Raw genomic sequence first — 24269 nt, 5'->3', positions numbered from 1 at the left:
TCGGTGAAATGAAATGGAGCCAAAACCTCAAATTTATAGTGTCTTTTTGCCATCTACCACATTAAATGCATGCCGGTTAAGTATTCACTTAACATTGTCTGTCAGTAATAAGTAATTTCCAACTTTTCATCTCTAACCGAGGGAATAATAGCACATGTGTCATTAGATTGCCAAACCCTCAAGGAAACTTTCTTCAATTAGATGGAGAACTTCCTGCCGGTGGAGCACTGCTCTGTCCTATCAGTGAAGCATCACTCTGTCCTGCCGGTGAAGCATTGACTGGTTCTACCAGTGGAGGAGTATTCCCAATATTTAGATCAGCTTTTCTAATCCATTGTTTTGATAATTCTTGCTTAACCTCTTCAACCTTTTCTTTACCTTTCAAGCTAGAACTTTTGTTGTCTATTGGTGATCCTTTACTTCTATAGAATTTTGCAATATGTCCAATCTTGTTACATGCATAACAAGTTACATTATTCTTCTGAATAGCTTTCCCATAGCCTATGCCATTTTGTGTTCTGCATTGATTAGATAAATGTCCAAATCTTCCACAAACATAACATCTCACATTCATTCTGCAATTTTCAGAGTTGTGACCAACTTTGTTGCATTTTGAACATTGATCGGTGGGTGTGTTGATATTCTGATAATTTCTAGATCTACATTCATTTTCTTTATGACCATTCTTATTACAGTTAAAGTATTTTCCATTGAATTTATAAGCATTAGGTTGTCTTACCGGTTTGCTATGATCCTGAGTATTTGCAGTACCGAAGCTTTCACCAACTTCAAAGCCAATTCCAGAAGTGTCACCTTTAAGTTTTTGATTCTTCAGCAAGGTGCCAAGTTCCTCTGAGCTTTTATTGAATTTTTCTTTATGTTGATTTGCAGTTTCTAGTTCTCTTTCTAAGACCTCTTTCTGTCTCATCAGTTCATTGGAGTCATTTTGAGTGTGCATCAGATCTGTCTTCAACATGTCATTTTCATAGCTAAGTCTTGTGCTCTCATTTGTTGTAGCATTTAGTCTTCTGGTCAATTCTTCTTCATTCTTCTTCATTCTTCTTCCTATCCTCAATCTCTTTACAAAATCTCATAGTCATATCCTGCATCTCATTCTTTGTTGTCATGTTCTCTTGTTTCAGCTTGCTTATCTGATCATTAAGTGATTCCTTTTCATCATTCTCATTTTGCATCTTTTCACAAAGTTCTCTTCTCTTATTTCTTGCAACAATAAGATTCTCTTGAAGTACCTGAATGATATCCCGAGCTGCCTTTAGATCATCTTCTAGTTTGATATTTTTCAATTTTTCTGCATCATAGTCTGAGAGAGCTCCTTCAAGTTGCTTCATCATATTTTCCATCTTTACCGGTGTCAAGATCTTCCTCAAGCTGTTAGGCTTCTGAAAATAGAGGACCAAGGTCTGATACCAATTGTTAGGATTCCCACAGATACTGAGAGGGGGGGTGAATCAGTATCTAATCGGTGTACAAAATTTCTTGTTTTAAAACATGCAGAACATATTATAACAGTGTACCTATATACAAGAAATAATGCAATAAACAGAATAAAAAACATCCACATGAAAAGCACACCATGACACAAGGATTTAATGAGGAAACTCGGTGTGGGAAAAACCTCAGTGGGATTTGTGACCCACAATATCCACTTACTAGCCAATAAGAGAATATTACTTACAATAGAGGCCTGGACATGTAGGAAGGCCAACTGCCTACAGCTCATTGCTCAATGGGAAGTCTCATTGACTTACAATGTGGATTATACAAATCCAATATCTTGTACTGCTTTACAATAGCATCTATAATGCCTGATCCAGTACCGGTTGCTGCTCTACTTCTTACATAAACCCTTTACCCTATATTTCGCATAATAGGTCAGCCTTAATATTTTTCTTACATCACTTTCATAACATCCTTACAAAATGTCTACAATGATCTCTTTTATATATAAGAGTCATTTAACAACATGCCAAGTCGGCTTACAAAGTTTTTACAATAATAAACAAAATATAATATAACAAAATCATGTCGGCCTCTATGCCAATATACTTCCTTTCTTTGTGTCGGTGCCAATGTCCTGAGTGCCGGTGTAGAGTGTGTTCGTTGATGCCGGTGAACTAACTTGTCGGTGTAATGCCTTGCCAGTATAATGCCTTGCCGATGCTATAGGATTGTAAGGTTGCCATCAATGACAAAACCTTCAATCACCTACAATGTCTTATTGGAGTGTGCATATGCCAACACATATGGATGATAAGGAACAAATGGAGTTTGAGGAGTTAGTTTTGGTATACTTAGACATATATAAGAAAACACTTATAGAGATAGAAAAACAAATACTGGCAGAATTATATAATAAATTGGATGCTAGGAGGTTATCTGTTGTTGAAGAGGATAAACATATAAAGATACAAGAATTGTTAACTGTTTGTGGAGCTATCACAAATGATGAGATGCAATAGTGTCTGGAATATGCAAATAAAACAATTTGCAAGAGCAGACACTGATATGTGAGTCTCATGGTAGGTAGAGTAAATGAAATAGTTAAGGAAACCCATGAGGCATCGATAAAATTCTTTGTAGATAAACCTAATTTCTTTACTCCACTAATATTCCCTCCTAAGTCTGGTACTCAAGACACATCAGTTGATGGAAAGGAAAAGGGTATATTAGGTATGGATCCACTAGTTTTGAAATAGAAGATAATTGAGGATATTCCTCTGATTGAACCACATGTACAGGATTTTGAGGTTGGTTTACCGACAATTGATGTTGAACAGGCTAAGTAGGTCACACCAGAATAGATCATTCTAGATGTATAATTCATTGATGTTGAGGTCATTAATAAATAGGTTGAGGATATTGAACCTCTAGTAATAAATGCACATACAGAAGAGGTCAAGGTTGAACAAGTTAATGCACCAAGTGGCGAAGCCACCGGTGTAAGTCATAAGGTTGAATCCTCTAGGAAAATTTTGGACAGTCATTCATTGTTGTCACTTGACTCATCTGGTCAAGCAAGTTTTGAGAAGAAGAATATTGAACAACTGCTATTTCGGAACTCATGTTTGTTGTAGCTCATAAATTAATGAAGGAAGGGTCTGAAGACAAACAAGTCATTGAGAAAGCAACCCTAGTTTTACAACAACTTGCACCAGAATGTAAGATAGATCAGATTGGAAGTCCATCTGGTAAGCTGAGAGGTTTGAAAAAACAAATTGCCATAGAGTATAAAACTCTACATCAAGTATCAAATTGACAACTAGTTGAAAGGTACAATGCGGCTAGATTGGTCACCTGTAACAATATGATTGCATCTAAAAAGACTAATTTAATAGAGGAACTAATAAGGATTGATGAAGCTCTTCATCAATGCAGTCATGTATACCGGTCTTGCACTAATACAAATAATTTAACTGCATACTTGGATAATAAGATAAAGGCAGAGAAGGATAGAATTGAATAGCTTCTAGTCAGTTGTGATGGTACAAAATCATTTACCAGATCTATTGTGGTCAAATTTTTCTTCTTGAATATGATATTTCAGCCTTCATGAAGGATAAGGACAGGGTGATCCAATGGGCAAGAGAGATAAGAGGGTTAGTTAGTCCCCGAATTAATACTTTATTGCTTCATAAGAGAGAGTTTATAGAACACATGGGTAAGCCCACACCGACAGATCTAATAGAGGTAGAAATTAATGCTTACATTTTGAATGGCCTAGTATCAGTTTTGAGAACCTTAAAATCAGGCTGAGATACTTGACATTTTTGAAGGGTGCTTATCTAGACATTTTCAAGCACATTCAGCTCTAGTAAACACAAATCTGGACTTAATTATTTCATTCATTTACCCCGGCTTTGGCATTGTTAACAAAGGGGGAAGGGTTGATGTGAAAACTAATTAGGGACTTAAGTAGTAGTATATAGCTCAGGGGGAGCAACAACAATTTTGGAAATCAGTTTTGGCAGGGAACTAGAACAACACTTTATTGATCCATTTTTCACATGAGTGTTGCCATCAATGCCAAAGGGGGAGATTGTTGGTAATTGACACTCATCCAGGTTAATGGTGTTGTCATTGATGGCAAAATACATCACTTTTTGGTTGGTTACTTAACCAGTACTCACCGATAGTCATGGTTCATAACCGACATTAAAGGTAACCAACAAACTAGGAACTGATACACAAAGGATGACACAAGAGATTGATCTGACAAGCATAACGTGGAGGCGACAATTGTCACATAAATTAATGTTTATATTTTGTATAGGCTGACATGTAATCACTTTGCAAATATGATTGTAAGCCGACATAAGTCATTATGTTTATGTTTGTAAATGGTATATAGTCAATCCAGTTAGGTCATTTCTGATATATAGGTGTGTATTATTATGCGAGCGATCTTGATTGACAGATTACAAATGTAATAATGTGTAGTCGGTCTTGGTTGGTGGTTAAAGAGATTGGATATCGAATAAGGTTACTAGTAAAGAAGGGAACAATGTAAACCGGTACAGATAGTGCTTAAACCCAAAACTCATCTAGCATAGCAGATGCATTCTCTAAGTTTAGAATTTTGTTTGTAACTTCATATTTGGTATTTGTAGTCAGTGAGGCTCCTTTTGTGATGAAAAATGTGCTCTAGGCTGTTGGCCTTCCTGCATGTGCAGACCCCTCATGTAATATTTATTCATTTAGCTAGTGGATAAATATTGTGGGTCACCAATCCCACCATGGTTTTCCCTCTTTGAGATTTTTTCACATAGAAATCTCTATGTTATGGTGTTGACTCTTGTGGTTGAATTGTTATTACTTGTTGCTACTTTATTTTATGCATATTGGTTAGTTAGTGGATCTATTAATAACGTGAAAAATACTCTAACTGACAGAACACCGATTCACCTCCCCCTCTTAGTGTTATTGGATTCCAACATAAGGAATGTCAAATGGGAAAGCAAACAAGAATTTCTTTCAAGAGTAAGCAGTATACATCTGATGGATTGCTAGATCTTGTGCATACTGACCTATGTGGACCTACTACAATAAGAAGTGTGCAAAGTGATAGATATTTCATGTTACAAATTGATGATTATTCCAGGATGATGTCGGTTGCCTTTTTGAGGGAGAAATAAGAAGCATTGGACAAATTCAAGATATTCAAAGCAAAGGTTGAGATTGAGATAGGACTAAAGCTAAAATATTTGAGATCAGATTGAGGAGGAGAGTTTTGTTCCCGTGAGTTTGACTCATTTCGAGAGAAGTATGGAATTAGAAGATAATTATCTTCTCCTAGAACCCCATAGCAAAATGGAGTTGTTGAAAGGAAGAACATGACTATCTTGGATGCTGCAAGGAATATGTTGATTGAAGGGAATGTTCCGAAGATCTATTGGAGAGAAGTTGTTAGTACCATTATTTACACATTCAACCGGGTACATATTAAAGGTGATTCCGGTAAGACTCCTTTATGAGCTATGGTTTGGTCATGTTCCTACTATGAGATATTTCAGAATCTTTGGAAGCAAGTGTTATATCAAGATATATTAGGATATAATAAAGTTTGATGCAAGAAGTGATGACAAATTTTTCTTGGGATATTCAACAAACAGAAAAGCCTACCAGTGCTACAATAAGAGACTGAGAAAGATAGTGGAAAGTACAAATGTGAAATTTGATGAGAACTATGGAAAAGAAATCAGAGCATGTGAATATGATGATGATCAGAATGTTGTCTTAAAGAAAACTCAGATAGAAGAATTGAAGAAGAATGATCCAGTAGAGACAGTTAATCTGGATGTTGCTACTGCCGATAAAGAGGTGCAGGAACCTAAAAATCTGAATAATCAGAAGACTTCGAGGTATGCAATATTGAGTCATTCTGAAAATTAGATCATTGGTGATAAAAATAAAGGTGTAATGACTAGGAGAAGGCTAGCTTCTGAAGAGGTATGTTTGATCTCTAAAATTGAACCTAAAGATGTTGTTGAAGCTTACAAAGATGAAATTTGGATAAAAGATATCGAAGAAGAATTGAATTAGATTGAAAAGAATAATACATGGGAACTTGTACCTAGACCTAAAGACAAGAATGTGATTGGTACTAAATGGGTATTCAGGAATAAATTGAATGAAGCCAGTGAAGTTGTCAGAAATAAAGCAAGATTGGTATGCAAAGGACATTCACATAGAGAAGGAATTTATAATGAGGAGACTTTTTCTCTGGTAGCTAGACTTGAAGCTATTGGACTATTTCTTTCATATGCTGCTTATAAGGATTTCAAGGTATACCAGATGGATGTCAAGTCAACCTTTTTGAATGGTGATCTTAAGGAAGAAGTCTACATTGAGCAACTTGATGGATTTTCATTATCAGATGATGGAGATGTGGTATGAAAACTAAAGAAGGATATTTATGGATTGAAACAAGCCCCTAGAGCTTGGTATGGTAGATTGGATATGTATTTACTTAAATTGGGATTTAATAAAGGTAATGCTGATAGTAATCTATCTATCAAGATTGACACTGATAACATTTTGATTGTTGAAGTTTTTGTTGGTGATATTATCTTTAGAGGAGATGATAACTTAAGTATGAAGTTTACCGGTGATATGCAGAAAGAATTTGAGATGTCTATGATAAGAGAAATGAAATTTTTCTTAGGATTATAGATTTAACAAATTGGAAAAGGTATTTTTATATCTCAAGATAAATATGTAAATGAATTGTTGAACAAGTTTGGGTTATAAGATTCTAAACCAGTTGGAACTCCTATGGTGACTGGTTGCAAATTGTCTAAGAATGATGAATCTCCAAAAGCTAATCAGACCTTGTACAGATCTATGGTTGGTGGATTTCTCTACCTAACTCATACTAGACCTGACATTATGCAAGTTGTGTGCATGGCTGCTAGATATCAAGTTGATCCAAAAGAGAGTAATGTCACTATTTTAAAGAGGATATTCAGATATCTAAAAGGAACTATGGATTATGGTTTATGGTATCCAAGGAATGATCATTTCATGTTATGTTCTTACACTGATGCTGATTGGGCTGGTAATGTTAATGACTAGAAGAGTACCTCCGATGGTGCATTATTTTTGGGTAAGAAATTGGTTTCATGGGCAAGTAAGAAATAAGATTCAATTTCCCTATCTACTATTGAAGCTGAATACATTGCTTTTGCTAGTAATTGCACTTAGGTAGTTTGGATGAAACAAATGTTAAAGGATATCAAAGTTATCTATGATGAGCCTAGTATTATATATTGTGACAATTCCAGTGCTATTAATATGTCAAAGAACCCAGTGCAGTATTCAAAGACTAAACATGTTTCAATCAAGTATCATTTCTTGAGAGAAAAAGTCAATGAAGAGGAATTGAAGCTAGAGTATGTGTCTACAAAGGAACAATTTGCTGATATTTTCACAAAGCCTTTGCCTATAGATACATTTGTCTATTTGAGAGACAAGTTAGGGGTATCTATCACTCCTGATGGGAACTACTTTAGTTGAGTTGCATCAATCTAGTGGACTTCACAGTCTTATCTTTTTGTTTGGATTGATGAGTTTATGATGTTTGTCTGATGGAGTAGTCTGTTTGTGCTTCAATTGAGCTAGTTATAATCACGATTTATTTATTCTAAGGGGGAGAGTAAGTTTGGTTTTCTATTTTCAAAACATTTGCAATTGATGTCAAAGCGAGAGACAAAGCATGTGAAAAAATGTATTATCTACTATTGGTAAGTCTGGTCTTAGGGGGAGCTTGTTGGAGATGTTTTCTTTCTTTGCATTGACTATTTTTCACATCCATATGTTGCCATCAATGCCAAAGGGCAAGATTGTTGGACATTGTTGCTGCTAGGATATGTTGTTGTCATTGATGTCAACATATTCTTGTGATTTATTGCTCTGGTGGTTGCAGATTGGTTTGTTGGGATCATGGTTTGGTATATGGAGTATTCCTAGTATCATTATATCTTTCTGTATTGGTTTCAGTGATCTCGAAGCTTAATTGATCATATCATATGATTTAGTTTCCAATTTGATTTTTCTAATAAGTACTTTGTAGAGTTTGGTATATCCTCTGGTATATTCTAGTGTGATCAGATCTTGTGCTACAATTTTGGGAGAATATTTTGGATGTTCATGTATCTATATTTCAAATGGTTCATGATTTGGTTCTTCACAAGTTATCTTTCTAGTCCGATTTGTTACTGTTTGAGTGTTCTTAAGTTTCAGGTGTTGATCGATGAAGATTTGATAAGTGGTGTTGGTGTAGCTATTGTAGATGGTTCTAATGTTCTTGTTGGTGTTTCTCGAACATATTCTATTTGTTTTGGTGGTCTGCATTGATTCTTGTGCGTGTTCTTGGTGATTTTGTTGATCCAATGATATTCTTCATGTTATACAGTATTCTTGGTGGTGTAGCATATTGTGGTTGATCTTAGCGAGATTTTTGATGGTTATGCATGTTTGGAGATTTGGTTTAGGTCCATGCTATGTCATATATATCATTATATTGGTCTGGTGGTTGATCTTTGTATCATGTGATATAATTTTATAATTGGGAGATGAGGGTTTAGCCAACCTTATTGCCAAGGTTGATGATCGATAGATATAGATGATTTATTCATGTAATTTGTGTGTTGATGCAGTGTCTTCATTATCAGATAATGGTATAGGTGCGAACAAGGGAATACATCCTTCAACATTATGATTGAGTAGAGATTGAAGTGTTGCAAAGAAAATAAATATGCTTAAGTGGAACTCTCATTAGGCATTTACAGATTCTATTCTTTCAGTTCATTTGATTATGGATTGTTGTCTGAATATTTTTTAAGTCAGTGAGACTTCTTTGAAAGGTATTGGACCTTCCTTGAGGGTTGTAGCCTTCTGGGTTATTATATCTTGAGTAGTGAGCTCTCGGAAGTGAGTTTGAATGCATGTGCATTCCCCACTATAATATTTACACATACTACTACAGAGTATCATATTATTGTGGGTAGGTTCCCACCATGGTTTTTCCCTTCACCGAGTTATTCATATCAAAATCTTGGTGTTGTGTGTTTAGCTATCAATTTTCTTATCTTTGTTGTTATTGCAGTTTATCAAATTTGGATTTGAGGTTAAGTTTGATAATCTAGTGAAAACTGATTCACCCCCTCTTATTTTTATTGTCAATAGACCCTTTAAAAGACATGGATTCCCATAGATAATTTCTAGTTTTGGATTCATATCAATGCATTCTAGAAGAAAAAATCCATTTTATAGAGTGCAAATACGTACCTTTTATGGGCAAGCCTTCCTCCACCATTCTATATCTCTGTCTCATTTCCATTATCCCCACACCATTTAACTATCAAGGCTAGCTCCTTCAAATGATTAAATACCAACGCCATTATCTCTAGTGGGATAACAAAGAGTTTACTACTAGGACTTTTTTTCTTCCATATTCCTTTCCTTACATTTTGCATTCTTTGCATCCAACTCACCCTACTTTCTTCCTTCTCAAAAATCCTACTTGGTTCATTTGAGAACACAGATATCTTCCCATAACTAGGGCATTTTTTCCTTACTCAGGGATACCCAAAGGGTTTACCTTTATTCCTATGGTTTTCTCGGACTTGAACATTTTGATTTTTTGAGGGTATCTCAAAATTATGTTTCCTTTTCTCTTCCATTTTACCAATCAATATTTTGTTTACACCCATAGCCATAATATTTCTCTTCCCATGATGGTACAACAATACTTCCCTACCATCTCTTTGTTCCTTTCAACCTTTTGACCTTTGTTTCCTGTGTAGGTCTAATTTCTTGAAAACCCTATTATGTGAAAACCCTATTATGTGTTTTTAACCATTGAAACCCCGAGTTGGGTATGTGTTGGATCATGACCTGGGTAGAAAAGTAGTGATATTGTGACTAAAGTCTTGATTGAAAAACATCTATAACTTTCAAACAATATCATATTTTTTGAATCCAAAACATGCATCATATTCTATGCTTCGTATACTATAGGATTTAAAAAAATTGAATTTCATAAAGTTTTGACCAAGTTATGGTGGTCAAACATACAAGTTTTTTATATTTTTAAAAAGCTATAGTTAAAAAAAATCATAATTAAATATTGTCTAAGAATGATACAAAAAAGTAGGTGTCACATCCAGACATGAGTCTTCTAATTATATCTAAAATCTTACAAAAAAAATATTATTATTTTATTGTAGTTAGGGTGGTCAGACAAACACCTACTTCTTATCTTTTCCTGAAATTTTAGTAGTATTGCATTGAATTTTTTTTTGTCAAATAGATTTATTTATTTTTAGAAAACAATTAGTAGCTTAGAAACTGTTAGACAATTCAAATAACCAGAAGACAACTGAGAGGGGGGTGAATTAGTTGTCTCAAATTACCAGAACCCAAAATATTAATACCGGAATACTAGTTAAACCAATTAAGCATAAACAATAATCATAGAATAAAAACCATCCACATGACACCAAGATTTATACGTGGAAAACCCGGTAAAGGAAAAAACCACGGTGGGAAGCCTACCCACAGTCAGATAATACTTTTGTAGTAAGTATGTGAATTACAATTGAGGGGCCTACACTTGCAGGAAGGCCAACAACCTAGAGTGCATTGATCATCACAAAAGGAGCCTCATTGACTACATAAAATCTAGACTACAATCTGGAGGAGTGTTGAACTGCAAAAGATAGCATCTCCTATGCCTGAGTACAGTTCTGGTTAAGCTCAATACTGGAGGACTAAATCCTCTTACATAAACCCAATTCAATCTCCAATGATCGACCAAATCTTCTACCTGAATGATATTAGATTATTCGCACATTACATTCCTTGATCATGACCTGTAACATAATCATGATGATCTACAATGAGATCTTACATCTATATATAAAAACCCTCGACCATAAACAATTAGGTCATGCACCAGATAATCAACCAATTACATAATTACAAACCTTGTTAGTCTTAGACCAAAAAAATAATATCCAGCACATAAGACATCTCGAAAACACATCGAGAGGTCCAATCCACACGTTACAGTAAAGTTGGCCCATAACCTAGATCAACCGAGACCCAGTATAGGTCCACATGCTACAACAATGATCTCCATCCACCAAGTCTCAAACATGATCACCAATAGCATCCTGAAACTCCACCAGAAGCTACATCAACACCACTTATGCAATTCATCAAAGATCTTTATCAAAAGCTCTGTCGGTGAAACCCTCGCCGGAACCAGAAACTAAGATTCTAAGCAAGTAGGATAGCATCCAATCACCAAACCAAAACCAACTTATCAAATATGAGCATGAGTATCATGGACAAGCCAATTCCATAACCAAATCATACTAGAGCCTACCAGATCATGTTGGATCCAAATCGACCAGAAACCACTCAACCTATTGGGACGAGAAGGGTGCCGATAAAGCATCCAAACAACTAGTGTTGGCATCAATGACAAAACATCAATGCAACACATAATCAATTCCACCAAATGGCCAACAATCTATTAGGATAACCGGTGAACAACTAAGAGGGGGGGGGGTGAATTAATTGTTAACAGATTATAACTTTTAATCCACTTAATAACCTTTAACTTGATTAAGTATTGGTAAAGCAAAAACATATACTAGTAAACAATACAACTTAACAATTAAATAGATAATCAATGTAAATCAACCATACCACATAACACCATGATTTGTACGTGGAAAGATTGGAAAAGGTAAAACCATGGTGGGAAGCCTACCCACAGTCAGATGATACTTCTGCAAAAAGTATGTGATACAATGAGGGGCCTACACATGCAGGAAGGCACACTTCCTAGAGTGTGATTCTCATTACAAAAGAGTCTCATTGACTACAGAGAGGCTACAACCATCTCAGGATAAATGGATAATAATCCAATAGAGTGAACTACAAGAAATAGCATCTACCATGCCTGATTATAGTCCCGATTAAGCTCAATACCAGAGGCCCTTGACCTCTTCCTTAATCCCAATTCGATCAGCTTTGATTGACCAAATCTCCTTTGCATATGATATTTCATTTCAAGACCATGAACACTTATTCCATTTCCATGTCATGCCACGATCTACAATGAGATCTTACATCATTTTATACAAACCCTAAGGCATAAACCAATTAGGTCGGCCACCTAAAATATATTACAATAAGATCATTACATAAATCCATATTACAATGATATGCCATGTTGGCTTAAGATCAAAACAATAATAAAAAATCCATAAAACATCCCGAAACATCCCAGTAATGTGTAGAGTACATGTTACCATGATACAGGTCCATAACCTAGATAGGTACCCAACCTATTCTGGGTTCACCATGCCAAAGGAATGACTTCAAGCAGTTGAAACATAATCAAAGAAAATCTTCAACATACTAAAATCCATGTAGAAGCTGCACCAACACCAATTATGCATCCTGTCAAGATTCCTCAGTAACACTTGATCTTCTACCGATAACCAAAACCTATCTATCGGTAACCAACCATAACAGCTAGTGTTGACATCAATGATAAAACATTAATGCAACACATAATCAATTCATCTAATAATGCGAACAATCTCCCCCTTTGGCATTGATGGCAACACTAGATGTGAAAAACATCTAAGTACCAAAAAATGCCAAACAAGTCTCCCCCTGTGGAAGACAACCAACAATCTCTTGAATATCAATAACTCTTCCCCTAATTTATACAACTCCTTTTCTCATTTTTCACATCAATATCTCTCCCCCTTTGACATCAATGCCAAAAATCTAACAAAAATATCAAAGAAAGAATATAAACCTTTGTATTTCAAAGCTGACTACTCCCGCTGAGTAGTAGCAACACTCATCAGTGTCAGAATGAATAATATCTCTGATAATGCATGCTAGACTGATGACAAACTACATCAATCAAGTCTCTGCCAGAGGGGCAGAAACCCCTAACCTATCTCTCAAATACTCAAATGATTCCTTAGACAGCGGTTTAGTGAATATTTTGGCAATCTGTTCTTTAGTGTTCACATTAACCAATTTGACTTCCTTTCCTTCTACCTTGTCCTTCAAAAAGTTATACTTTATTGATATATGCTTAGTCTTAGAGTGAAATATCGGATTCTTAGAAATGTCAATAGCTGCAGAGTTATCACAATAGATAACTACCGATTCACTACAGTTTACCCTGATATCCTTCAACATTTGCTTCATCCACATGACTTGAGTGCAATTAGTTGTTGCTCCAACATACTCAGCTTCTATAGTAGATGAAGAAATGCATGATTGTTTTTTGTTGAACCATGAAACCAATTTCTTTCCAAGAAAGAAAGCTCCACCAGAAGTGCTCTTCCTATTATCAGTATCTCTTGCCCAATCCGAGTCAGTATATGCACATAAAGTGAAATCATAATTTTGAGAATACCATAAACCATATTTTGTTGTTCCTTGCAAATACCGGAATATCCTCTTTACTGCACATTCATGATTTTCTTTAGGATTACTTTGATATCTTGAAACAATACTTACTGCATTCATAATATCCGATCTCGTCTGATTTAAATATAACAAACCACCAATTATAGACTTATACCTTGTCGGATTTACCGGTGTAGAAGTATCCTTGATAGATAATTTCTCACTTGTCACCATAGGAGTACTTACCAGTTTGGAATTATCCATACCAAAATTCTTCAACAATTCCCTCAGATACTTAGTTTGATAGATAAAAATGCCTTTGTCAGTTTGAGTAATCTACAAACCTAAGAAAAATTTCAACTCACCAATCATGAACATTTCAAATTCATTCTTCATATTGTTATCAAATTCCATGCACAATTTATCTTCTCCTCCAAAAATGATATCATCAATAAATACTTCAATAATCAAATTATCATTATCAGTGATCTTATAATATAGGTTACTATCAGCACTACCTTTAGTAAAACCAAGCTTCAAAAGATGTTTATCCAATCTTGCATACCAAGCTCTAGGAGCTCTGTTCAATCCATATAAATCTTTCTTCAATCTACAAACCATATCTTTATCATCTGTCAGTGAAAATCCATCAGGTTTCTCAATGTATACTTCTTCTTCAAGTTCACCATTCAAAAATGCACATTTAACATCCATTTGATAAACCTTATAGTTCTTATAAGCTGCATAGGCACAAAATAATCTAACAGCTTCAATTCTAGCTACAAGTGCAAATGTCTCACCATAATCAATTCCTTCCATTTGAGAATATCCTTTACAAATCAATCTAGCCTTGTTTCTTACAACTTGACCATCCTAATTCAATTTATTCCTAAAAACCCATTTAGTTTCAATAACATTCTTATTTTTAGGCCGGGGAACTAAAGACCAAGTCTCATTCTTCTCTATCTGATCTAATTCATCTTCCATAGCCTTTAGCCAATGTTCATCCTTAAAAGCTTCAATAATAGATGCCAGTTCAACTTGAGAAATAAGACATACCTCTTCATTTGCCAGTCTTCTTCTTGTCATAACTCCCTTGTTCCTATCTCCAATGATTTGATCTTTAGAATGATTTAGTCTTACATACCTTGGTGTCTTCTGAACTTCAGGTTCACTGCTTTGATCATCAATCATAGTTGAATTCTCTAATTGTGCCAGTGTAACTGTCTTAGTTTCCTGTACTAGTTGAGGTATTGTTGTTTCAATTATGATCATTTCCACTATTAGTTCCCTGTCATATGATATAGAATTATTTTTGTACTACTCATCCACTTTCACATTAGTACTCTCCACAATTTTCTGCAATCTTTTGTTATAACATCTATATGTTTTGCTTTGAATTGAATAACCAAGAAATATTTCTTCATCACATCTAGGATCAAAATTTCCAATTGAATCATCTCTTTTGATATATCATTTACTTCCAAAAATTCTGAAATACTTAACAGTAGGTGTATGTCCAAACCATAATTCATAAGGGGTCTTACCGGTTTCACCTTTGGTGTGAATTTTGTTGAATGGGTAGATTGTTGTACTCACTGCTTCTCTCCAGTAGATATTAGGCAATTTAGCTTCCATAATCATAGATCTTGCTACATCCAAAATGGTTTTGTTCTTTCTTTCCACTACTCCATTCTGCTGAGGAGTCTGAGGTGTAGATAATTGTCTCCTGATTCCATTTGTCTCACAATCATTGTTAAATTCATGAGAAGTGAACTCACTGCCATGATCTGATCTTAGACATTTGATTTTAATCCAGTTTCTATTTCAACCTTTTCTCTAAAGATCTTGAATTTATCAAAATCTTCAGACTTCTCCTTAAGAAAAGTCACCCACATCTTCCTAGAATAGTCATGAATAATCAGCATGAAATACTTGTCACCTTGAAAGCTTCTAGTCCTTGCCGGACCACATAAGTCAGTCTGAATCAAATCAAGTACATCATTAGACTTATCATGTATACTCTTAAAAGAACTTCTAACTTGCTTTCCCAATTGACATTCCTTACATACCAGATTATGAGGCTTCATAATCTTAGGTATATCTTTAACTACCTTAGTTGAACCGATCTTAACAATATAATCAAAATTAACATGACACAACCTCTTATGCCATAACCAGCTCTCATCAATATGAGCAATCAAACATGTCTTATTACTAGTGTTCAAGTGAAAGATATTACCTCCAGTCTGAATACCGGTTGCAATCTCCAAACCAGTCTTGTTAATGATTTTGCATTTTCTATCTTTAAATTGAAGTTGGAAACCCTTGTCCACCAATTGACCAACACTCAAAAGATTATGCTTTAAACCTTATGTACATAATAGACATTATCAGTGTTATGCTTACTGTCATGCTCTGTAAAGTGTACCTGTACTTGCAAATACAATGCACTCAATAAATCATTACAAGCATGGTTAGAAGATTTAAATCAAAGGAAGACAAAACCATAGCTAATCAACTTATTGCCTCCTAGTAAATGCAAGTATGAAAAATGCTCTCAGATTTGATTATGCATATTCTAGTGACTTGACTACACCTAGATGGAGGATTTGAAAGATGAAAATGCATGATCTAGCAAGAATAGCATGATTAAGCTATATGAGTTCATGATTGATCTAGAAAATAAGCTAAGATTAAGATGTAGTTAAGCTAAGATTTAATCTAAAATTGAGCATGATAACATTGCTAAAACTGATAAACTATAAGCTAGATGCCTATAATAACAATGCATAAGATGAGAATGAGATGAGATCAAATGATATGCAAGAATGATATGAAATTGGTACATGAAATTGGGACCCTTTGTGCTCCAAGATGAGGTCTATTTATAGGATTTTCCAAGGCTAGGGGTGATGTGGCAAGAATCAACAGTCAAGATTGATCTGAAGATATCAATGGTTAAATTGGAGGAGGATGGCAAAGGGGGTTGGATTAAAGGGAACATCTGTCATCTCTATGGTGACAAGTTTCAATAGGCTTCTAGAAGGAGTAGGATGAAAGGGAACACTTAGTGACAAGTGTCACAAGGTTCTAGAAGATGTTGGATGAAAGGGGACATGGTGGTAGGTAGAATGGGTTAGGTTTAGGAATGGTTAGGTTTAGGAGTGGTAGAAGTTAGGAGAATTTGAATTTAAAAATTCAAATAATATGAAAAGGATAATTAATCTCAACAACTCATGAATTTGATTTGTTTTAATTAATTAGGGATTTAGAAGAAATGAATTTGGTGGAGGGAATTAATTAATTTGAATTAATTAATTAAAGGGATGAAATGAACCTATTTAATAACTCCTTAGATTTATTAATAAGTAGATGAAAAGGAAATTTAATCAAATTGCTTAGTGAATTCAATTAAATTGGGGAGGAGGATTAATTAAATAATTGCTTATTTAATTAATTATCTTCAGAGCATTTTTGGGTGTATACATTTTGCCCCTCTTTGAAGCTAGGTGTGATGACACGTTGATTCAAAGAATAATCTCATTTTGATGCTGATAGTGGTTTGATAGGATGCCCCAACTCTTGATTGCTAAATTCCAGTATGATGATGCCCCCTTAGGAGATCAATTGAGATAACTGATCTTTGGAGTTTTTGCGAGATTGATAGCCTGATAGATTTGATTTGATTTCTGCAACTGTGTTTGATGAAAGTGTGAGTTCTTCGATTAGCTTGATTGCTTAGATTGAGAAGATTGAAAAATCTTGATTGATTAGATTTAGTCTGGTTTCCAGAAGGATTCATCCTGTATAAGACATGATCAGAATGTCTGGTTTTAGGAAGGATACATCTTGTATAAGACATGAATCAGAATACATCCTGTATAAGACATGATTCAAAATTGATTAGGTTTGATTGATTGTTTTTATTTGATAAGGTTGATAGATAAAGAACTGACAGTTTGTTGATAGCAAGATGCAGAAATATTTGGATATGCTGATTGTTGATTCTGTTGAGAGAGATAGCATAAGATTTTTTTGCTGGGTCGATAATATCATGAGAGATATGAGTCATCATTCTGATTGTGTATACACTTATGATGATACTTTGATGATTCCTGTGACAGATTTAGCCTTGGATAAAAGGAGCTTGTAGGATCTCATGCAAGGATGAAATGCAAGCTAAAATGCAAATGAAATGCAAACTATGACTAGACCAGTCACTAGATTATTTTGCGTTTTTGTCATCATTGATCTTTTTGAAATATGGGAAGTGAGTGCAAACATCGATGGTATAATTAAACCATGATGACCTGAGCACTTTTCTCCTGGATTTTGATATAGCAAGTTAACACAAGCATCTAGGTATAATTGAACCGAGATGACCTGAGTGTTGTTTGTGTAAAAAAGGTAGTATTAATCATTTCAATATGCAAATCAGAAATGTCTTCAATGATACTTTGATGATCATGTCTTGAGACAAATTTGCACATATTAATGATTAATTTTCAAACAACAGACAAGAAAAATATCATGTTTCTTCCTTGTTCCTCTAGTCAATGACATCCTGGAGTCACTCAGAAATCATGATAGCGAAAATCAATATAGAAAAGTTGAACAATCATTATCCAAAAGATATTATACACTGAAAGTGTGTGATGTGCTTTGATTGATTTTGTGATAGCTTGATAGTTGATAGTTTGATCTCATGTTCAATGTTGGATGTGTCTCAGTTTTCTCTTGATAAGAGTTGTCTAACTGTTTATTCTACCTATTTGATTAAGCTCAAAATTGATCAATAGTTTTTGCCCCCAGCTAGGTGTAGGATTTTGCCCCAAGCCTAGAAATAGAGTTGTTACAATATATCCAATGATCCAAACCATGGAAAGAAGCCACCTAAGATGTCTACGTATGTATAAAGGCTTATGATGCATATGGTTAGCGCTGATGGAAGCATGAATGCAAGCAGAACGAATGCATGAACTAATAGATGAAAGAGCTAGCGGACAGATAGCGCATGTTTGCCAGGTTTTCACCATCTGTTTTTATTGCACTTTTTCTGATATTTGATTTTTTTTCTTCTTTTTCACTTTTTAGGATTTTTCTGATTTTTCCCTTTTTTTGATTTTTTGATTTTTTTACTGTTTTTGATTTTTCTGATTTTTCAGTGTTTTTGATTTTTCTGATTTTTCACTGTTTTTGATTTTTCTAATTTTTCAGTGTTTTTGATTTTTCTGCTTTTTCAGACATCAAAATTTTTCAGATGCATGCTATTGATAGATTCTTCAAGTTGATCTTCGTCCTATGTTGATAGCTGATATGCTCCTGATCCAAATACTGTTGTGACCACAAATGGACCTAACCAGTTTGGTTCAAATTTTCCTTTCTTTTCTCAATCTGCCTGGTTGCGTGGATTTTCTTTTAGCACTAGTTCTCCCATTTGAAAGATTCTTGGTTTAACCTTATGATTATAGCTCCGACACATTCTTTGTTGATATACCTTTAGATGATCAAAGGCATTCTGTCTACATTCATGGATTAGTTCTAACTCTTATAGTCTAGATACTCTTTGTTCTTCATCTGGGATGGGATCTTTTAGTGATACACATAGAGAGGGTATCTCTACTTCAGTTGGCAATATGGCTTCTGATCCATATACAAGAGAGAAAGGTGTGGCACATGTCGGTGTACGGATACTAGTGCGGTAGGCCCATAGGGCAGGGTTCAGTTGAATATGCCAATCTTTCCCAGCATCATTCACTATCTTTTTAAGAATTTTCAGAATAGTTTTGTTAGATGCTTCTGCCTGCCCATTTCCCTGTGGATAATATGGTGTGGAGAATTTGTGTTGGATTTTGAACTTCTCACATAGCTTTTGTACATCTTGATTCTTGAATGGTCACCCATTATTAGTGATAATGGTCATTGGTATTCCATAGTGACAGATGATATAGTTCAAGATAAATGCAGCAATTTGTTTTCCTGTGATGTTGATGAGATGTACAACTTCAATCCATTTTGTGAAATATTCTGTAGCTACAAGGATGAATTTGTGTCCACTAAATGAGGAAAGATTTATCTTTCCTACTAGATCAAGTCCCCATTGACAAAAAGGCCAAGATGTTGCTAAAGCATGTAGTTCTTGTGCTAGTGCATGGATCAAGTTCCCATGGATTTGACATTGTTTGCATGTTCTTGCTATTTTAAGAGAATCTCGTTCCATAGTCAGCCAATAATAGCCCAAGTGTATGAGTTTTTTTGAAAGGTTAAGACCACTTGAATGAGCGCCACAAATACCGTTATGGACTTCATGTAAAGACTTCTCAGATTCTTCTTGTTTGAGACATCATAAGAGAGTACCGTCTAGACCTCGTTTATACAGGGTATCTGCGATGAGAGTAAAATGAGAGGATTGGCGAATAAAGTTTCTCTTTTGGTTTTTTGATAAGTTGGGAGGTAAGATATCATCTTTCAAGTATGTGTAAGTTTGGCCATAGCTGGAGGAATCATGTCCAATAAGTTGACATATGGTTCAGGAAACAAAACAATAAAAGACGGGATGAATCAACTCTTCAACCAGGAATTCATAACGCTATTGATTTTCTTGTGTCTGCAATAGAGAAGCAAGTGTAGCCATCACATCTGCTACTTTGTTGTCATTTCTAGGGATCTACTCAAAAGTTATTTCTACAAAGTACTTCTTGAAATCATCTACCATCTTTTTATAAGGCATGAGTTTGTCAGCTTTTGTTTGATAGTCATCATTGATTTGATTAATGACAAGCTGAGAGTCTCCAAAGACCTGAAGTTGTTTAATGTTCATTCTACAACCATTTTGATACCTGTTACCAATGCTTCATACTCTGCTATATTGTTTGTGAACGGAAAGCTTAATTTGTATGCTTTTGGGATTGTATGCCCTTATGGTGAGATAAATAGAATTCCTGCTCTTGATCCGTGTTGTGTATATGAACCATCAAAGTATAGTTACCATACTTTTGTTGTAACTGTTAAGATATCAGCATCAGGAAATTCAATTTGCAGAGGATGATTATCTTGAAGTGGTATCTCTGCTAGTTGATCAGTGATGACTTGTCCCTTGATAGATTTTATGTCAACATATTTGATATCAAACTCACTTAGAATCATGATCCATTTTGCTAGTCATCCTGTCAATGTGGCTTTGCTGAGCAAATACTTCAGAGGATCAATTTTAGCTATCAACTTGATGGAGTGAGATAGTAGATAGTGTCGTAGTTTTTGAGAAGCAAAAACTACTACCAAGCATGCCTTTTTTGTTGCTGAATAGTTTACCTCATATCCGACTAGTATTCTACTGATGTAGTATATGGCTTGTTCTTTTCCTTCCTTATCCTCTTGTGTGAGCAAAACTCCTAATGATGCTTCGATAGTTGATACATAGAGTAATAATGGTTTTCCTGGAATTGGTGACATTAGAATAGGTGGTTGCATGAGATATGCCTTGATCTTGTTGAATGCTTCTTCACATTGATGGTCCCATTTGAAATTAACATGTTTGTGCAATAGGTGAGTAAATGGTTGACATTTATCTTCTAGTTGAGCCACAAATCTTTTGATTGACTGGAGTATTCCTTGCAGTGATCTTAGTTGACTGATATTCTTGGGAGATGCCATTTCCATGATTTCTTTTACCTTAGCTGGATCTACTTCGATTCCTCTTGTTGAAACAATGTATCCCAATAGCTTTCCTGAAGTAACACCAAAGGCACATTTCTTAGGGTTTAGCCTTAGCTTGTATTGTTCTAGCCTGTCAAAGATCTTTTCTAGTATCTCTATATGTTCTTCTCTATTGTATGATTTAGCTAATATGTCATCCACATAGTCTTCCATGAGTGTATGCATCATGTCATGAAATATAGTTGTCATAGCTCTTTGATATGTAGCACCTGCATTCTTTAATCCAAAAGGCATGACGTTCTAGCAGAAAGTACCCCATGGGCACGTAAAAACTGTCTTTTCTTGATCTTTGGGTGCTATTTTGATCTGATTGTATCCAGAGAAACCATCCATTAGAGAAAACATGGAGTGTCCAACAGTTAAATCTACAATGATGTCGATGTTAGGAAAAGGAAAGTCATCCTTTGGACATGTGTTATTAAGATCTCTGAAGTCTATGCATATTCTGATGCTTTTATCTAGTTTTGAAATAGGAACAATATTGGATACCCATTGAGGATATGCTATAGGTCTAATGAATCTGACATCCAGTAATTTCTTTAGTTTTGCTTTGACTAGGAGAGCGATATGCAGATGCATTTTCCTTAACTTTTGTTTAACTGGTTTGGCTTCTGGGCTAACATTTAAGTGATGCATAATAAGCTCTAGATCTAACTCTGGCATGTCTGCATATGACCAGGCAAAATTGATTTGCCGTCGTTTGAAGAATTCCACATATTGTTGCATTTCTACTGTTGATAAAGATGTTGCTAGATGAAGAATCTTTGGTTGCTCTGTTGTACCAATGTTAACTGCCTCTGTTGGTTTGATGAAAATGGATGATCTTTCTTGATAGTGCTCAGGTAAAGTGTCAAATCTCCCATCTTCCAGCACCTCAAGGAGGTTTTCACCATTAGATGCGTCCTTTGTTTTTACTTTTTTTTGGTCTAATGTTGCCAAGAAATGGTTTTCAGCATTAGACCTGATATTGTTTTCTTTATTTTCACTTTTGCAACTAGGAGATTTGGCACCCACTTGACTGGAAGATGTGTTGCTGAAATTCCTAGTGAGAGTTGTTACAGGTTCGATTGCGTTAAGATATACAAATATAGAATGGTCATTTGGAAAGGTATCAATGGCAGTATGTCCTTCATTTTCCCAATCAATAAGCTTGAGGTGGATTAGAGGTAATGGATCTTCATGTTGGGATGTTTCAAGGGTTTCGAGGGTCATGATGGATGTATCAAAGTTTTCAATATGTGTGTCGATGTCTAGAATGGTACTCTCATCAGAATGACCTCGCGTAAGAAGTTCCTGATCATCCTCAGTTAAGTCCAAGTTAGCCAAATGTGATTCTAATTCAAGTGAACTAGTTCCTGACGTTTGTCCTGCATACGTGTGAACTATATTGACTTCTATATCTCCTTCAAGGCATTTTTCTTCAGCTGATTCTTCAGAGTGATAGGAATCCCATTCCCATTCATTAGAATCTGTATCACTTGCAGCTTGTAGTCTACAAATTTGGTCATATAGCATTTCTTCTGCTTTTCTAGCTATACTTTTCCTTCTTTCATATTTAACTTCTTTAGGAATGAGATTGAGTTTTGTCAACTTTTCTATGAGTTCTCCTGAACTTATATTAGCTTCTTTCTTGTTTTGATTGATATTTAATGCTGCTTGAGAGATGTTTTTAGTTTGTTTCTCTTGTTGATTTGAAGCTTGCTTCTTTTGCCATTTTGTGTTTGCTTGTGCTTGTTGCTTAACTGATTTTTCTTCCCTTTCAATTGCCAGTTGTTCTTGTCTATTTTCATATTCCTCTTGTTGTTGACTAAAAGACGTGTCTTCTGGTATAGTGACTTGTCCATACCCTAAGCCTACTTTGTATGTAGTCTACTGAGTATGAGGCTGAATAGATTCTGAGATACCTTCCTTTCTTTTTCCTATAGGGTCTGTCCCAGTGTATCCCATCCTTCGAAGAATGTTGAATCCTTTTCCATATTTTTCCATAGGTATTCTGACATTGTTGACCTTTTGTTGAACTTCTTCATCTTTGTATAACCATTGCAATACATCTTTGTCTTCTATTTCCTCTGACAAGGTTCCAGCACTAATGAATGCTCCATCAAATATCAGAAGATGTTTCACAGTTGGTTGTTGTTTAGAGCTTGATGGTTTTCCCAAGGATTTAGAAGAAAGTGGTAATTGTGATATTGAGTATTCTCCATTCCCTTGATCTCTTAGCTGCATTTGTTTTACCATACTTGATAGAATATAGGTGAATGACTTTTCCTTGGATTGTGTGCTCAAAGATGTTACCTCCCTGTTATGTGGAACAATTACTTCTTGACCCATTTTTAGATTTCTGCAATATTGGAATGGATTTGCATCTGTAGATATTGTGATTTCTTGTCCTTCATAGGGAAATTTTACACATTGATGATAGGTTGATGGGACAGCTTGCAAGTCATGTATCCATGGTCTCCCTAGGAGCACATTATATGATAGGTCCAAGTCTAGAACTTGGCATGCTGTGTCTTTTTGTAGAGGTCCCACTCTGATTGGTAGTATCACAATTCCCTTGGAGGAACGTTCTTCTTCATCATAGGCTTTTATAGTGATCCTTTTCCGTACATCCACTGCATCTTCTGAATATCCTAAGGCACGAACAAGACTCAATGAGCAAATATTTAGGCCAGCTCCACCATCTATTAGAACATGCTTGACTCATGTTTTGTGAATAAGGACTTCAATATGTAAGGGAGCATTGTGAGGGTGTTGCAAGGACATGTCGTCTTCGTCAGTGAATGATAAGAAATAAGGGGTTGTGAGGTGTCCCACCATAGTTTTGAATTGATCAATATCAAGATCTTTGGATATGGTTGTATCTACTAATGCTTGTTCAAGAATCTCCGTGTGTGCAGGTGAAAGTTTTAAAAGTTCCAAGATTAATATTTGGGTAGGTGTTTTCTGCAATTGTTCCACTAGATTATATGTTTTGTTGTAGTAGACGATGTGTTTGTTGTAGGACCTGACAAAACAACTTTGGCATTGCTTCTTGTGATAGGCTGAGTGTGTTCTTGATTTTTTTTTTCTTTAACTAC

This window comes from Cryptomeria japonica, chromosome 4, assembly GCF_030272615.1.
Source record: "Cryptomeria japonica chromosome 4, Sugi_1.0, whole genome shotgun sequence".
Taxonomy (NCBI): Eukaryota; Viridiplantae; Streptophyta; class Pinopsida; order Cupressales; family Cupressaceae; genus Cryptomeria; species Cryptomeria japonica.
Note: the sequence above shows the minus strand (reverse complement) of the source record.